Source organism: Herpailurus yagouaroundi, unplaced genomic scaffold, assembly GCF_014898765.1.
Source record: "Herpailurus yagouaroundi ecotype Mexico unplaced genomic scaffold, PumYag 250, whole genome shotgun sequence".
Classification (NCBI taxonomy): domain Eukaryota; kingdom Metazoa; phylum Chordata; class Mammalia; order Carnivora; family Felidae; genus Herpailurus; species Herpailurus yagouaroundi.
This window is the reverse complement of record NW_024412467.1, coordinates 690,493-695,125: the sequence shown is the minus strand read 5'-3', so window position 1 is coordinate 695,125 and position 4,633 is coordinate 690,493. Positions and strand designations below refer to the sequence as shown.

Below are 4,633 nucleotides of genomic sequence, written 5' to 3'. Positions count from 1 at the left end.
CAGTTGAATGGGACTCCGATAACTTGCCAAACTCCTAGATGCCACTTTAACAGAGTCTCCCAGTAATTGGTAAGGCTGTGCTCATGAAGGATGTGGTGCCCATGAAGACTGGTGAGTCCCAAGCCATCTTCTCATTGCCTTACCCTTTTTCTAAAATGACCTGAATGCTGTGAGATAGAGGCACAAAGTATTCAGGAAGTTCATGGATAATCTTGCCAGCGACGGCATGAGAGAAGGTGAAACACACCAAATCTCGAGTAAGTGTCTGTGTCAGTGAAGTCCAATAGCTGCCTCATCCATGACACCATGGATCCAAGAAGAGTGGTCCCGGCATATGGGACACTTAGCAGCGCCAGGATCCAGGTCAACTCTGGTGAGCTAAGTCTATACCAAAGAGCTTGTGGGTAACCTCCAGCAGCATCACCCCGGCCACCTTGCTTGGGCAGTAGGAAGGGTGTTGAGGAAAAGAAACTTTGTGACATGCACATGGTGGCTGTCGTATGCCTGAGTACCGATAGCCTCCTCGGAAGGACACACCTGTTGGTTCGCATCCACAAGGGCCAACGTCATTCTTACACTCTGGGACCATTCTGAGTTCATCCGTATCACTCGTCCCCCAAACTCGTCCACAAACCTCCACTTTTGTCCCCTTCAAACCCTTGCCCAGCCAGACACACATGCATCAGTTTAGCTCGATATCTTAGATCATTTCTCTTTCCAGCAAAACTGAACAATGAGATGCCATTCTCCTCTCTTTTCTGTTGTCTTTCATGGGTACTTTTGAGCGGGACGTTGTTATTACTCGTTCTAATACTGCCCTTTTGACTGGTGTCAGCAGTGGTATTAGCTCAAATATGTTGAAGGCTTACTATATGCAACACATTGTTAACACAGTAATTCACAAGGGGCGCCTGGGTGGCTCAGTTGGTTAAGCGTCCGACTTTGGCTCGGGTCATGATCTCATGGTTTGTGGGTTCGAGCCCCGCGTCGAGCCTGCTTCAGATTCTGTGTCTCCATCTCTCAGCCTCTCCCCTGGTCATGCTCTGTGTCTCTCCATCTCTCAATAATAAATAAACGGAAAAAAAAATTTTTTTTTTGAAGTTATTAATTCACGAGAAGCACTACCAAATCCCCCTTTGGAAATGAGGAAGAAAGCGACAGAAATTAAAGTCATGTGTAAATGCAAATTTCAAGTGGCAGGGCCTAGTTTCAAACCTAGGTAGTGTTTCTCAATCAGGTGTTGATAGGAAAAGTCCTCATGCTATTAAAAAATAGCAACAAGCATAACTATGTTTCAGAAGTAGAAACAATTGGGGTGTGAGCTACTTGCTCTCAAAATTATTTTCCTCCTTCAGCACTTGCTCAGGCCGAGCCTTGCGTGTATCACTTCCTCCTGCCGATCAAGTACCGATGTATACGTCATAGTTTTGTCGATCTGATGGTGTACAAGTAATAGCAGGAGAACAAACAACGTGTTCTTCTGGTGTCCCGATGTCAAATAAATCGTATCGTTTCCACAGTGAGGGTGAAGTGATACATTTGCAAAGACGGGAGAAAATACTAGTAATGTGCAAAACAAATGCTTCAGGCATGCCAAACAGTGTTCTTAAAATTCAAAAATTCCGTTCTAGACTTATGGGCAGAAGGCATAGGCCTTCATGGAATGCAGACTCTAAACAGGGTTGCATATCCAACATTTGGGGACAATATCAGGAAAAGTGGTTCTTCGAAATTAAAGCTTAGCATAAGTCGTTCAAATCAATAGTTTGGAAATATGGTTATTACGAACTGGGTATTTGCCATCTGTCATCAAAACTTGAAAATAAAATTGACAAAAGTTATAATGGAATGAGCTTTAACATACCAAAGATAGAGCTGAAGAACAGATATCCGCATAGGTATCTAATTATAGGGTCATGCATCTTTCAATGGACTTTGTCAGCGTGTCTCTATTAACCCCCTGGGGAATGGGTGTCTTGATTTCCACAACCGATGTAGATTAGCTTACAAAGAAATATGTGCACGGTAGAAACATGAAATATCATTTGATATAGTATAGCTTGAAAAAAGATTTCTTACAAACAGCCGGTTCATCTAACACAATGTTCAAGGCATCATCGTGGTTTATGATCTCTGGGGAAGATGGGCCAAATAGCCGTAAGTATTTGAGCAACAAATGTGTGTATTTTGGGATAAGATATAGCACCACGTACAATGTACACTTTTGTAAATGACATACTGTATTAGGTTAGCTTTGAACCAATTCTTCTGAAGCTGGTTAGAAGTAGGTTAAAGTGATAACAGTTTAGGGGAGCCTGAGTGGCTCCCTCAGTTAAGCGTGTGACTTTGGCTCCAGTCACAACTCAAGCCCCGCAACAGGCTCTGTGGTGACAGCTCGGAGCCTGGAACCTGCTTCGGATTCTGTGTCTCCCTCTCTCCCTGCCCCTCTCCCACTTGTGCTCAGTCTCTCTCAAAAATAAATAAACATAAATAAATAAATACATAAATACATATAAATACATAAATAAAGTGTAACCGTTTTTCAAGCAAAAGATTAAACTCTTGCCTTATTTATAAGGGGACCCCATCCAGTTGCAAATAACTCCACAGATGAAAATTTGATTTATTTTCCTGATTTGTGTATGGCTTAAGCAGTTTAATTTTCTGAGTAATAGGGTAAATTGGCTGGTTATCTTTTCAACTTTGTTGTTTCCAAAAAAACCTTAGTTTTCACAAAGTTTCATCTGGGAATGGACTATTGCCTACGACTCATCCCCTGTCCCAATCCCTCTGCTTTTTCCACGAATTCGGGCTTTGTATTCTCATTTCTATATCCTATAGCACAAACAACAAGAACAAAAAGTATTTAGCTTGAACATTATCATCTGATTATTTGGATTAATGGAGAGGATCAGGGGGCTCGTATGACAGAAGAAGTGACAAAAATTATGTTGTTTCCAGGTACTCGGTTATCATGAGTGTGGGGTGGAGATGAAGGAAAGAACTTTCTCTTTTCTTCCTTCTTTATTTTTCCTGTCTTGACTGCACATTTTCTGTGGGGAAACATACAGCAAACCACTTAGTAGCAATTCACTACCTAGACTATACGGAGGCAGTTCCCAAATGCTGGACAAGGAAAGGGTATTTTGGAGAGCAGGCCAGATTGACGTGGGCACTGAACCAGGAGTAGGATTCGAGTCAACAAAGGAGAAGCCTATATTTGACATTGGATCTAACAAAACATTGTTTTAGACATTATCGCTGTGTTAAATTTAGATCCGTTTTAGATAAATTGGGTAATTTATTTATATCAATTAAATGCATTTAAAATTACTACCTAGGGGCGCCTGGGTGGCGCAGTCGGTTAAGCGTCCGACTTCAGCCAGGTCACGATCTCGCGCTCCGTGAGTTCGAGACGCGTCAGGCTCTGGGCTGACGGCTCAGAGCCTGGAGCCTGTTTCCGATTCGGTGTCTCCCTCTCTCTCTGCCCCTCCCCCGTTCATGCTCTGTCTCTCTCTGTCCCCCCCAAAAAATAAATAAACGTTGAAAAAAAATAAAATTACTACCTAAACCCCAAACCAGCCGGACTGGAGGCTTCCAAATGCTTTACAGATCATGGCTGTTTAGCTAAGAGACACAAGATATTGAAGAATTATAATCTAGAGACACATTGTTGGCTGCCTGGTTCTGATTTGTGGCAACCTAACCGACGCGGAGCGTGCTTTTTCCTTACTGGTTCCCAACAATGTCAAACAGCAGCTTTAAGCGCCAACCAAAGGAACTTGAAAAGAAAAACTGATTCTCGTTTTACAGGAGTCTGGGATGGATGCTAGCAAGCTTCTTTGCCTTCACCGAACCCCCAAATAGCCCTATCTCGTCATGGTGACATTTTCCATTATATGGGTATATGGCAGAAGGAAACCGGCAGCCTAATTGGAAATACAGCATTGGTACTTCTCAGCCTGAAAACATCTTCCAGATTCCTCTCTCCAACGAAAATTCCAAGAGGAAATACTACACCTCACTCCTGGCAAGTTTAGAAAGCTTAAGAGAATGAAAACAGGATAGACAGCCGGAGAATATTTACTCTAGGTGCCTGAGTGTGCTGGGCTGGGGGGGGGGGGGGGGGTCTCAGATGCCAGAACCAATCAGGGCGCAGAGAGGAAGGGCGGCAAATTCAAACTGTAGGCGCAACCCCCGAAACCTGGGCAGGAGTCCAGCTCTGTTCTCAAGGGGTGACTGGGGAGTATTTGAATTTGCTTCCAGCTTGTTTTCTCTTCCACCGTTTACTTAATTCTAAAGGTGATTCGAACTGGTGACAGAGCCCTTTTGAAAGTAGCTAGCTCCTAAGTGAGGGACAAGCTCAGAGCCTTTGTTACTTTGCACAGGAGCCCCAGAGCTTGGCTAAGACCCAGTATTAGTTTTGCCGCTTAGTTACTGTAATAGGAAAACCTGGGGATTGTTCAGACTACTGTAATGAGTCACCGGATCAGCACAGAATAAGTGGCAGCTCTCTCTTTGAGAATATGGGTGGCTCTTAAAAGAGCCGTTAGGGTTCAGTTTGCAGCCAACTCACTGTTCACTTGGCGCTGGTGTACTTGGTGACGGCCTTGGTGCCCTCGGACACGGCGTG

The 4,633-nt window shown here is 43.8% G+C and overlaps 1 long non-coding RNA gene across 1 annotated transcript; it reads right to left on the bottom strand.

Moving 5' to 3' along the window:
- Positions 1-2,865: 2,865 nt before the first annotated feature.
- LOC121020387 (uncharacterized) lies at positions 2,866-4,627 on the bottom strand. The gene is made up of 2 exons (XR_005786107.1): positions 3,567-4,627; positions 2,866-3,337 (listed from the first exon to the last, which is right to left on the bottom strand). It is a non-coding gene; the product is annotated as an uncharacterized LOC121020387 (long non-coding RNA).
- Positions 4,628-4,633: the final 6 nt, after the last annotated feature.